This window comes from Bubalus kerabau, chromosome 10, assembly GCF_029407905.1.
Source record: "Bubalus kerabau isolate K-KA32 ecotype Philippines breed swamp buffalo chromosome 10, PCC_UOA_SB_1v2, whole genome shotgun sequence".
In the NCBI taxonomy this organism is placed as follows: Eukaryota; Metazoa; Chordata; class Mammalia; order Artiodactyla; family Bovidae; genus Bubalus; species Bubalus kerabau.
This window is the reverse complement of record NC_073633.1, coordinates 90,938,666-90,952,314: the sequence shown is the minus strand read 5'-3', so window position 1 is coordinate 90,952,314 and position 13,649 is coordinate 90,938,666.

The window sequence follows — 13,649 nt, the reverse complement described above, 5'->3', positions numbered from 1 at the left end:
ACTCCAAAGAGTTGCCAAGACATTCTTCTATTTGCCCATAGAAGAATGTCTTGGGACAGAGTCAGGGATAACAGTATCTGCAAGCCAGCTGGAGATCCTTTGATGGTTTTTATGTTATGTTGAAAACAAAATGCTGTGTTATTGTATGAGAGGAAGATTATGTGTGTCATCATTTTGTGCTAGTTCTCATAAATCCTGGGTCTCATTCTACTCTTGTCACTTCATTTCCTTTAAATGTGCCTCCCTTGCTGCCACGATCAAAAACAAATCTGATGTTTCTGTTCCTTCCCTGGTTTTATAGCTTTGCTTTTCCCTTCAGTACTTTGCATCTCTGCATTTCAGTAAACATCTGTGGATCAGGCACTGGGCAGGGAGCTAGGGACACACACAACAGAATGTGATCATTGCTTCTGAACAGCTCACAGTCTCGGAGGGGAGACAGACATATAAACAATTCGTTTTCCTGAGAGTTTCCATCCCTCAAGGCTTAAGTGCCCCAAACCATCACCACCCACTCCCATAGTTTCTGTCATTCCTGTTTAATTTAAGTGGGGAGGGGGGATATTTCTGCTTATGCATTTGGAGGTCTTACTTTAAGTGTCGAGTAACAGCTGTAAGTGAAATTTGTTGGGTATGGGTAGGGAGGGAAGTTCATCTCCCTGTTGATTTTCAAAAAAGCAAGAATCCTTGCAACATGGATTCCAAACTGAGAGCCAAGGAGCAAGACCCTCATTGTGCCATAAACAAGCCATCGCACCTGAGCAGATCCAGGGAAAGGCTGGGAAAGGGAAGTCCGTCATCTTGGGACCAGCTTCCCCTTTAACTTACTCTCCCAGACAAAGCAGACCTGAGGTGTTGATTTTGGCAGCCCAGGGCTGGCCTGCAGATCGGTGAATGAAATTAAAATCTTGAGTGAATGGGAAGAAGGATGTATCTCCAACACTAACAGCAATCAAAGGGTTCCCGCTGTTTTCAGAATAACTAGGGGGTGGCAGAGGAAAGACAGTTGTTATTTTCCAGGAACCCAGAGGCTTCACGAGTAGCCATGGAGTTGGCTGTGGCCACAACAGATGGAAACATGGCTTCACTCCGATTTCCCTTGATGCTTATCAAACCCAGGACATTGGAGTCCTTGGTCATCTCTTTGTAGGGAGCTGCAGCTGATGCTTAGTTCTTTCTGGGGTTTGGGCGGCTCTTAAAGTGGATCCCCCAAGCTTCTGGGCTGGATCACAGCTAGATGGGCCATTGCCTTGAGGAAAAATTTCAGCTCCTTTCCCCAGAGGGATTTCCCTGACACCTTGTCGTGATGATGCCAGCCCACGTCTCCTCAACAAGTCAAAGCTGCGGAAAGACCCTCAGATGTTCCCCTCCAGGTCTGACACTTGCTATCCCAGTCAAGGTAGACAGATGTTGCTGGATCTTGGCAGGATAATGTGTGCCTCTCTTGGAGATGGCCAGACTGGGTGTGGATACTACAGCCATGCATTTGCCTGCTCCATGAAGGCCTGGTTTTAACAATTCCGACTGAGATCCCCCTCCACCTTGAAAGTTCTATTGTTTTAGCATCCAAACTGTGTCTTCCAGACAGCCTCTCACACCTGGAAGCAGCATGAAACTCTTGTCAGATCGTATCTTGAGTTTGGGCTCCAAAAAATGTCATCCAACCATGAGAAGATGAAAAAATAAAAATAAAGCCAAACTCCAGTCCTGACTTTTGGGGGGTCAGACTGGGCTCAGGGGCTTGGTGTGGTGGGAAAAGGGGGCCAAGAGAGTGGTTGGCACAAGGTTATGGAGAACTCTGGAAGCAAAGCCAGAGACTGAGGATTGAGGCCCAGGAAAGTCTGGCAGCAATAGACACTGGGTATTTAACCAGGAACAGTCGTTCTATTTTTCTCAGCTTTGGCAGTAGGTCAGGGCAACAAGCAGTTCTAGCGGGGTCCACATCCTTCCTATTGTCTCCACCCCAGCCTCGCTCCTCGTCCCAGACATCTGCTTCAGATTTGGGCCCTTGCTTTCTCACCATTCCTGTACCAAACTGCGGGTGGCAGGGCCGAGGGGGCAGGTCTGCAGGTGTGGGGCGTGGCAGAAAAGGAGAACTCTGGGGAAAGCTGCTGAAAGGTTTTGCTTCAGGTGCCGCAGAAGGGTCTGACTTTTTTTTTTGTTTGTTTAATGTGCCTATGTATCACCAAAATCTAACCAGTTAGTTGTCTTCCTCTCGGGGTAGATGGAGCAACCCAGGGCAGGAATGAGGACCAGCTGGGGAAGTCTCCAGGCATCACATGGACAGTTTTCAAAGGTAGCTCCGAGTCACTCCAGAAGGAACAAGTGATTAGTGCCTACAATGAGCCGTGGGGAGGTGCTAACGAGGTATTAAACAGTTCAGCTAGCAGCGTGGATGACAGGCCGGGAACCAGAGCAGTGGGACCAGCAGCTTAGGACTGGAGGTGGCAGAAGAGGAGAAATGAGCCTGTGCTGGCAGCCGGCCCCAGCAGCCTCGGAACCACACTAGAAGGGATTTCAGTTTCTCTGGTATTTACCCTGAAATCCCAATCCATTTTAAGTGACAGAAACACCCCAAGAGAAAACGCTGGGGCATCTAGGGGAGTAATCTCAAAACTTATTAAAAAAATAATAATAGCCAGCATCTAACACTAGGCCTAGCCCTGCCTGCTATGCCTAAGCACTGCCTGTATTAACTCATTTAATCTTCACCTCAGTCTATAAGGTAAAGCCAATTACCATTCCCATTTTAGAGATGAGGAAACTAAGGCACAGAAAAAGACCCACCAAGGGTACATGTCCAGTGATGAGTCTAAGTTGTCAAGCAGGCCCTGACACCTTACATCACACAAGGTCAATGAAAATGGAGTTTGGGAGCAGGACAGTCAAATCCAGAGTGTTCTGTTCATCCTGCAAACCAGAGACAGAGTGTGCGGGCCTTTGACTTCTGGGGCCACAGGGAGCCTGTCTGGCAGGTCTTCTCCAGCCAGTGCTCCGCTTCCCCCCAGTTCTGGGCCCTCTCAGGCTTCTGCTGCCCTTGGAACCTTCACTCTCCACCTCTGCCTGCAAGGCAAGTGGCACTCTTCCACCTCCAGACCCAAACCAGCTGCAGGAGTTTCCTCCGGGAGTTGCCCGGGCTCCCGGCCCCTAGTATGGAGTAGAAGAGGAGCTACATACAGGGCAGGAGCTGGCCACCACCCGAGGACCAGGAGTCCCATTAAACTCCAAAGCCCTGGGGTGGGCGCCAGGCCCATTGCTTGACTGGAGAGTTCAGGGCCTCACTGAAATCCAGCTCGCCCTGGTAGGCCTCCGTTTTGCTTATGACAGGCCTCAGGCCTCTGCCAGCTGCTGAGCTGTCTGAGGAGGCCCACCTGACCAGGCTGGAGGCCCGAGGACAGTGGCTCTGCAGCCGTGGTAACTGGGGTCTGACCAGGCTCGGCTCACCCTGCTAGGCCAGTGGCAGGGATGAGGTCATCCTAAGGGGCAGGCGTGGTGCAGGCAGGGGGTTCAACCAGCGCCAAAGCCCCCCGAGAGCGAGACGCCAGAAGGTGGAATGGCAGTGCCAGCATTTGTAGCAGGTTCTGTGATTCACAAAATAGTGTTCACAGCCTTTATCTCATTTGAGGTTCACACTCCCTCTGTGGGGTGCACCGTGTGCTTGTTAGAACCTATCTTTTCAAGTTAAGAGAGATTGAGCAGTTTATCCAGAGTAGAAGTGGCAAGGTCAGAATTTGAACCCAGATCTTCCAAATTCAAATCTGCAATAAAGCCAAAGATAGCTGTGGAGCTCTGTTTACCATTGTTAATAATAACGATGATGTTGATGCCTCGCTGAATACGTGTCAGGCTGTGCTAGTGCTTTTCACAAATTTTCACGAAGCCTCACATTCTCTGACACAGGCGGGTTTGAAGGACAGGGACGCTGAGTGGGACGAGAAGGGTGGTAGTCCTCTTGGGGCCTAGCCTGGGGATGGCTAAGTCCCTTGGTCTTTCTAGTCAGCAAAAACAAGCATGGAATTTTTTTCAGAAGAAGCTTTGGTTTAAAAAAAGAAGGCGGTATATAGCTGATTCATTTTGCTGTTCAACAGAAACTAACACCACATTGTAAAACAACTGTACTCCAGTAAAGATTAATTTTAAAAAATGGAGGTAAATGAAACGAAGCAAATGCAAAAGAGGAGGAGTAAGTGGACTTACTAACATTGATGTCTCCTGCTATGAAGTCCTAACTCAGGGGTCAAATTCACTGTGAGCCCTGACCACAGGCCTCAACCTTGCCTGGCAGATTTAGCGTTGAGAGGCAGCAAAGAAAGGAGAGCCCAGAACAACAGCAGGCGAAGCTCCTCACACACACACACACTCGGGGTGGGGCTGAAACCCACAGACCTTACAGTGTTACAAGAGTCTGGCCACCAAGGCCAGATGTCCTGAGAAGCTAACGAGGCTTATACTTAGGGCCTCTCACTTATGAGTCCCTTCCAAGATTATGTAATTTTTCAAGGTCATAAATTTTTTAACGCTTGGAAAGTAAGGTTTTTATACTGTAGTAGGTTTAGACCATTGTCTGGACCCCAGGTTCTCATCTGTCACACCTCCCTTCACGTCAGGTGAGGGGATGTGGCTGTGGCATTTGGAGGTGTGACTAAGGGAATTTGAGTTGGGAATACATCCAGTTGGGTTCACTTGCATATACTCATTGGTTATGCTGGGAAAATATACATTTGGGTCATGTGTAATGCATTTATGTCGTGTAATGTATTTATTGCCAGCCAGTTTGGTTGGAAATGGCTTTCTTGGGGAGCTTGTCCTGCAGACCAGTGGTTAAGACTCTGCAGGGGGCACAAATTTGATCCTCAGTCAAGGAACTAAGATACTGCATGCCGCTCGGTGTGACCAAATAGAAGAAAGAAATGGCTTTTCTAGAATATTCCAATCACACACTGTGAGGACTCACCTGACGCAGTGACAGGAGCAGGGGCAGAACCTTATCACATCTGGCCCCAGAAGTGTGCAGGTGGAGGAACAAGGGTTGAGGTGGACGGGGCCAGGAGCCTGTCTGGGAGACATTCTTCCACGCGACAGATGGTCAGAGTGCATTGAGATTTTCTCTTGTCTGCAGCTTGTAAAATTTGAGGAGCCCACTTTAAGAAAAACAATAAAAAGTTAGGTACGAAGGAGAATATTTACTGAGACTAAGAAAAAAAAATCACAAGTCACAAAGTGTTAAGAAGCTAGCAAATACCACAAACCTCACAACGTCCAGAAAAATAATCCAGACCAGCATCTGGATCCGCCCCTGCCAGCACTGCATGTAGGTCTGCTGTTTCTCCTCTGATGGGATGTGAGCAGAGGGACAATAAGGATATTTAACTTCAGCAGGACTTCCCTGGTGGTCCAGTGGCTAAGATTCAGTGCTCCCCATGCAAGGGGGCCTGGGTTCCATCCCTGGGTTCCATCTGTTGAACTAGATCCCACATACCACAGCTAAAGATCCTGCATGCCACAGTGAAGACAGATGATCCTGTGGGCCTCAGCTAAGACCTGGTTCACCCAAATAAATTAAATAAACATTAAAAAAAAAAAAAAAGATCTAACTTCAGCTTACCCATTTGGAGTTCCCAGGAGAGAAATATGGCAATAATCAAATATGAATTTTAGCCATCTTTTGGCACCCTGTGCAGGCCCTGGGGGTGGACACAGATACTCCTGAAGTCAGCAGCTCAGACGGTTTCCTGAACTGAGGGCTAAGAGCTACAGGCACGCTTCCCATGGCCCTGGCCTTTGCTGAGCTCAAAGAGAGGGAGCAGAGATCGCCGCAGAGTCAGAAGGCTACTGGGACTGATCCTTAGGAACTCTGGAGGACCCCCTTGGGCCAGAGGGAGGCTCTTCAGGAAGACTGGCTCCCACAGTGCAGGGGACATCTCCTAATGTTTACTTGGCACTTGGGTGTTTACTGCACCCTGCTTCCCCAGATGCAGGCCCCGCAACAAGGATTTGTGTGAAAGTGGAATTCTTCGCGATCTTCCCAGGAGTGGGGGAGGGAGATTGAGAAGAGAGAGAGGCCGAGCTAGCAGGGATGGGAGGTCCAGCAAGAGGCCACAGGAGGTGGGAGGGGAGTGGCCCAGCGTGCAGGGAGCTTGGGAGACGGAGGTGTTTGTAGCCCTCACCACAGCTGGGGGTTAGGGGCTGCCCACAGGGACTGAGGGGCTTCCCAGATGGTAAAGAACCCACCTGCCAATGTAGGAGACACAAGAGACACGGGTTCAATCCTTGAGTCTGGAAGATCCCCTAGAGGAGGGCATGGCAACCCACTCCAGTATTCTTGCCTGGAGAATGCCACAGAGGAACCTGGTGGGCTACAGGCCATGGGATCACAAAGAGTCAGACACAACTGAAAAAGTTAGCACATGGCACACACAGACTGAGGAAAGCCACTTCCCAGGCACTTCCCTGACCTCCACGCAGGCAGCGGGGGACAGGTTGCAGCAGCCGGGGACAGGTGCTGACGGGGGTCCTGGAGTGACACGGGGCCCCCAGGACACGTGGACAGGGCGCTGACAGCGCATGCTCTGCCCCCGCCCCGTCTGCTGCTGCTAACCCCTCTAGCTGCCTGGTCCTTACTCGCGGTTTGTTATCACGACCAGTCACCATGTACTGATTATCTCAGACTCCTCAAAACAACTCCATATTCCCCCCATGTCATGGGTGAAGCAACTGAAGTCAGAGACCGCTGCGGTGACCCACCCCAGGCCCTTCCTGCCCACCACCTCGGGCCTCTCCGCCCCGTCTAGTTTCTCCCCGAGCCGAGGCACTCTGTCTGGGTTGCTCACTTCCCCTACCCACTGCCTAGCGCAGCATGGGCACAAAATAGACACCCAGTTCATAAAGGGTTCCAGAACTAAGGGCTCGGCCATCTCACTAAATGCCAGACCTCCGGGGACTGTGCCTCCTGATACGGCACTGTGGTGATGCCCCTCAGCACCAGCCCAGGGATGAGAGGGCACCCCTGCAAAAAAGTGAAGTTGCTCAGTCCCCTGAGCAGAGGCTTGGAGAGTGCTGGCGGTGGGGGGCTGGGGGGGGGAGGGGGACGGGCCCCAGCTGTATTCTGACAGCACCCTCATTCACATCCCATAGGAGCGTTTGTGAAATTGCCCTCTAACCATCCCGGTCTCCTGGGATCGACAGCAGCCTATTTGGGGATGATTTTCAACACATCCCTCCAGCTCCCTCCAAACCACATGTAGCATTCTCAGCCAGTATGTGAGTTTTTAACATCAGGGTAGGAGGTCACGAGCGGTCTCTGGAATGTTCCCCCAGTGGTCCCAAGGTCCTGCCTGCCTGAGAGCTCAGAGGGCTGTGGACGGCCCCATAAAGGAAAATGAGGCAGCTGGAGGTAGAGCCATAGCAATTGGATAAAGTATTTAGACGGCATACAAGCCAAAGGAAAAGCACATTGGCCTTTGGAGACTGTCTGAGGCCCTGCCGGGGTTGAGAGGGACGTGTTGCTCCCAGATCTTGGGAGGGCACTGACGGATACCAAGCCCACCCCATCTGGTCCTGCCTGCCCCTCACCTGGATCTGTGTCCTGGGTGGGGGGAAAGAGCGACCCTGGCACCTGGCTGTGCCACCTCTCAACTGCTGCTGGAGTTGGGGGCTGGGGGGGTCTGGGCCAGGAGGCAGAGGGAGATGTCACCCCGAAGGGGACCCCGAGCTGGGGAAGGGCCGCAGCCAAGCTGCGCTTGCAGCCTAGCTCCAGGCCGGTTGCCACCTGCCCTCCCCAACTCAGACTAAATATCCAGCCCTGCGGGTAAGTGAGAAATTCTTGGCCTCAGCCTGCCCAGGCCTCCCTGGCTTCAAATCGCTTTCCTTCATGGAACAGGGGCCGCAGTCTGCCCTTGGCCTGCTCTTCCTGTCCCTCACTCCAGGGGCCACCCTGACGGGCAGACTGGTCCAAGCAGGGAGGGCAGGGGCACTGGGGCCTTGGGAGGCAGCCAGGGAGTGGGTGGGAGGGCAAAGCAGAGCGAGGGCAGACATGGAGTCAGAGACTGTCTGAGAGCAAGACACGGGGAAAGGCAGGCCGTGAAATGAAGATGAAGGGATGGGATGAGAGAGACAGAGAAACTGGGGCACGCGGGGGGTGGGGGTGTGCAGAGAGAAAGAGAGGCAGAGGCAGGGAGAGGGACAGAGGAGAGGTGGGGAAACAGAGACATCTCATGGGGATGCCAAAGAAGGAGAAATGTGGGGGAAGGAGAGACAGAGGACGGGGCCCTGAGCTGAGGCTCCCACGTCTGAGTGCAGCCGCGCCCATCAGACCTCTGCAGGGAAAGGACCGAGCTCTCCAAGGTGGGCCTGAGGGGTGGGCGCGGCGACGGCACCATCTGCTTCCTGGCTGCACCCCACTCATGGCGGACGTGCACCCCCCAGGCCTTGTCTCCAGAGCCACAGTCCACTCCAGACAAACCTCAGCTCTGCATTGGGAGCTGTAAATCCACGCGGATGGCCCGTGGCTCTCGAGTTGTGTGCGCTCGCGTCCCGTAGGTTCTGGCAGTGCCACTGTGGAATCAGGTAAGAGCAGGGAGACGGTGGAGAAGGGGAGGAGAGACAGCACCTCCCTCCCTGGCTCTGAGCTGGAGAGGACTGGGAGTCTGTGTGAAAGGCTTCAGCAGGTACCCCCAGACCCCTGGACCTCCCAGGGCCCGACCACACTGTGGCCAGCTGTCCTCCCGACATCTTGGGGAGCGATGCGTGAGAGCGGAGCCCCCAGCAGTCCAGACTGGCCAGGGCAAAGCAAGAGGCAAAATGTTCTTGACAAACAACACTTATATGAGAAAAAAAAGAAAAAGTTTGGAAAGCTAATAAATGGGCTCTGTAAATGAGTCCAGGCCCAAGCCCGGCGTGTCTCCCTCCCACTATTCTTCTGTGGTAGCTACCCATCCTCTTTCGAGTCTCCTTGCTCTGCTTCTCCCCTCCCTGGGCCCAAGCCCCACCCTCTCTGTAGGAGTATTTTGATCCAGTCTTACCACTGCCTCTTCTTATTAGTCTATTCATTTAGTCATTCACTCACTCATTTCACCATCCATCCAATAATTCATGTATTCAGGACTTGCCTGGTGGTTCAGTGGTTAAGACTCTGCGCTCCCAGTTCAGTGGGCCTGGGTTTGATCCCCACTTGGGATCCCTGGTTAGGGAACTAAGATTCCACGCAGCTCTCAGCACAGTCAATAAATAAATAAATACAAATAATAATTTATGTATTCAACCACTGATTTCTTCATTCAGTGTTCCTTGAACAGTCCCCTAAGTTTACAGTCCAGTTGCTGCAGACCAGATGTTTGTGTCCCCCCAGAATTCATATTTTGGAGCCCTAATCCCCAGTTCGATGGTACTTGGAGGTGGGTTTGAGAGGTAGTTATGTTTAGATGAGGTCTTGGAAATGCGATAGAGGGGAGGTCACATGATGGAATCAGTGTCCTTCTAATAAGAAGAGGCCAGAGCTCGCTCACCCTCTCTCTCTGCCGTGAGGACACAGTAAGAAATCAGGAAGGGAGATCTCACCAGACCCTGGATCTGCTGGCCCTTGAGCCCTGACTTCGCCACCTCCAGGCTGTGAAAAATAGATTTCCATTGCTTGAGCCACCCAGTCCGTGGAATTTCATTACGGCAGCCCAAGCCGATCAAGACCCCAGTCAGTCAAAGAGGATGATAGACTGAAAGTTCACATGAGAGGGGTTAGAGGCCAGCACAGGAAAGGTGGTAGTCAAGGTATGATGAAGCAGTTTAGACAGCAAATTCCTGAGACTCTCGGAGAAGGGAGATGGAGATTTTCCCAAAGGAAGTGGAGGTTTGGGTTCCCCTCGTCTGCCCTTAGGATGTAGCTTCTACCAGGACTTGAAGGCAGGAGAGCTCTGATGCCCCCGAGTCGCAGGAAGACCCTGGGACAGATCAGGTGACGGAAGGGGAGGCTTCTAGGCTGTGAGCCTCAGTGTGACTCCGGAGGTGGCTGTGGCTCCCTCAGCCCTGCCCTCCGGGCAAAACTGAAGGCTGGGAATCCAGCCAGATGCTCCAAGGAGAGGCTTGGGTGGAAGAGTTTGGGGGATGGGAAGGTCTAGGTGAGCATGAGAGAGGGGCTCCAGCTCTGGAGGGAGGTGGAGGGGAGGCTGATTACTATCCTGGGGCGGGGGTCTCCTGGGGAGGAAGCAGATGTGAGCCAACCAGAGGTGGGAAGTAGGGTGGAGTGTGTGTGTGTGTGTGTGTGTATGTGTGTGTGTCAGGGTAGTGGTGGTGGCTTACACCTGGGGACGAGGCAGGAGATGAAGACGTGCTCAGACCAAGAGCAGAGGCTCAGAACAGCGTCCAGCTTTCTGCTTAGGCATCAGCTTTCTCAGGACTGAAGTAAACTCAGGACTTCCTCAGTAATGAGCAGTAAAAGGGAATGTGCTGGCTGCATGCCTGAAAAGTGCAGAACAGGACAGACTTAAGGTCCGTTCTCAACACCATCTGGACTTGGTCTCCCTCCACTCTTGGCTCCACCCTCAATTCAGTTCAGTTCAGTTTAGTCGCTCAGTCGTGTCTGACTCTTTGCGACCCCATGAAGTGCAGCACACCAGGCCTCCCTGTCCATCACCAACTCCCGGAGTTCACCCAGACTCACGTCCATCGAGTCAGTGATGCCATCCAGCCATCTCATCCTCTGTCGTCCCCTTCTCCTCCTGCCCCCAATCCCTCCCAGCATCACAGTCTTTTCCAATGAGTCAACTCTTTGCATGAGGTGGCCAAAATACTGGAGTTTCAGCTTTAGCATCATTCCTTCCAAAGAAATCCCAGGGCTGATCTCCTTCAGAATGGACTGGTTGGATCTCCTTGCAGTCCAAGGGACTCTCAAGAGTCTTCTCCAACACCACAGTGCAAAAGCATCAATTCTTCAGTGCTCAGCCTTCTTCACAGTCCAACTCTCACATCCATACATGACCACTGGAAAAACCATAGCCTTGACTAGACGGACCTTTGTTGGCAAAGTAATGTCTCTGCTTTTGAATATGCTATCTAGGTTGGTCATAACTTTCCTTCCAAGGAGTAAGCGTCTTTTAATTTCATGGCTGCAGTCACCATCTGCAGTGATTTTGGAGCCCCCAAAAATAAAGTCTGACACTGTTTCCACTGTTTCCCCATCTATTTCCCATGAAGTGATGGGACTGGATGCCATGATCTTCGTTTTCTGAATGTTGAGCTTAAGCCAACTTTTTCACTCTCCACTTTCTGCCCTCAATGGCAGTGGCTTATTCTCAGGCCAAGTCCTCTGCCCCACAGCTCTTTGCTCACAGGTTCTAACCATTAGGAGCCCCAGCATAAAAGCCTCTCTGGTGCTGAGGGGATGTATCCTGGCCTCAACTAATCCCTGTGGCTAAGACAATATAATGCTTTGATTGGCGTAGGTCTCCATCCCATGACACCACGAGGAAAATTACTTTCACCAGAAAAGTGTGAATGGTTTTGAAACACAGCTGTTTCCATCCGCCCACTACTGTCTTTAAAAAATATTGCGATCTTTATGTTGGGCTAGACTGTTTTTACTCCAGGAGAATGTAAGCTCCACGAGAACAGAGACAGGCACATTTGCTCAGTGATGGAAACCCAGCACAATAGTGCATACTGCAACGCTCAGTGCATAACTGCTGAATGAATTCAGCAGGCAGAGTTAATTGCTGGAAACCCCAGACTACTGGCCAGTGACTATTCACTGCTTAGTGTACCTTAGACCATTCTAAGCAGTTTAAACATTTTGAGTTATTTAGCCATTACGCAATTCCATGGCAAGTTACTGTTATCGCCTGATGGGGAAATTGAGGCACAGGGAAGCTACACAGCAAGAAGAAGCCCTAGGGTTCTGATCCAGGCATCTGGCTCCAGCACACGTGTTTGTAAGCACTACCTCATACAGCTCAGCAGACGTGGAAAGTCCACATGTTGGACTTTTAGGGCAGATGAATTTCCCAGACTCTAATTTCTATGGATACTGCTGCTTTTATCTTTAGGTTAAAAGTTCCTCCAGCTTTCCTCAACCCTCATAAGGGAGTAGAAGTAAGTGATTCTGTGGAACGTGGGAACAGCTCCTGTTGTTCCTCCCGGCTGCTCTGTGGTCACCTAAATGGAAAGGAAATCCAACAAAGAGAGGATATCAGTGTATCAGTGAAAACAGCTGATTCACTTCGCAGTACAGCAGAAACGAACACAACATTGTAAAGCAAAGATACTCCAATAAAAAAAGATGAATTGGATATAGCTTCCTCGTTGGGGAATCGCAGAGGGGCTGAGTTTCTATAAATGCACCTTTTTCCTTCTATCATTCAGTCATTCAAAAATATTTACTGAATCAGATGAGACGGAAACGTCTCGTGGTACTAGAAAAGAAGGAAGTCTTTGGGAAATGATGGGGCATGGCAGAACAAGAAGCCAACTTGTGGGAGCTTCCAGTGGGTGGGGCAATTTGAACAACAAAAGAAAATAATAACATTGGATTATAACCGATAGGATAAAATAAGTAGCCATGAGTTCCAACTGAAGTCTAAAAAATACTGAAAAAAATGAGGAAGAAGGAGCAGCTCCTTTTTTTATGGAAGAATTCCAATAAATATAGAAGTAATGAAGGAAATACAAAATCACCATTAGGCAAAAACAATAGTAATAATCGTTGGCAAGATCCACCAGTGATGGATGCTGTAATCAGTGGGAAAAAGTTTGAGGAGAATCAGGATATTTGCATAGTTTCAAAAATTCTCCCCCTACCAAGAAACTTACTAAGTACAAAGGGAAGGAGAACAGTAATTTTACAGTAGTGAAACCCAGTGGAGAAACCCAGCGAACATAAGCTTAACCAAGTGATCAAGTTTAATGTCATCAGTAAGGGACATGTTCTCACATGGTGAGGAGAATCCATCATTGCTCCCATGGCATTTTTACCCCAAATCCACAACCTCCATCACAGGAAAACATCAGACATACTCAAGTTGAGAGACAGACTAAAAAAATAACTAAGAGGCACTCATTGAAAGGGTCAAGGTTATGAAAAACAAGAACAGACTAAAGAACCATCACAGATTAGAGGAGACGGAAGAGAATCAACAGCTAAATGCCACAAAGGGCCCTAGAAGAGAAAGACATTAGGGGACAAACTGATGAATTTAGAAAGGGTCTGCGGTTCTGTTAATGGTCTCATAACTCTGTTAGTTTAGCCATGTTACTTTGGTCATTGTGCCTTAGCTACTTAAACTGTGACCATTATGGGAAGCTGGAAAGGGCATGTGTGAATATCCTAATATTTTTGCAACTTCTGCAACTTTTCTCTAAGTATGCTGCTGTTAAGTCACTTCAGTCGTGTCCAACTCTGTGCGATCCCATAGACGGCAGCCCACCAGGCTCCCCCATCTCTGGGATTCTCCAGGCAAGAACACTGGAGTGGGTTGCCATTTCCTTTTCCAATGCATGAAAGTGAAAAGTGAAAGTGAAGTCACTCAATCGTGTCCGACTCCTAGCGACCCTGTGGACTGCACCCTACCAGGCTCCTCCATCCATGGGATTTTCCAGGCAAAAGTACTGGAGTGGGGTGTCATTGCCTTCTCCTCTCTAAGTATAAGTCATTTCAAAACAAAAAG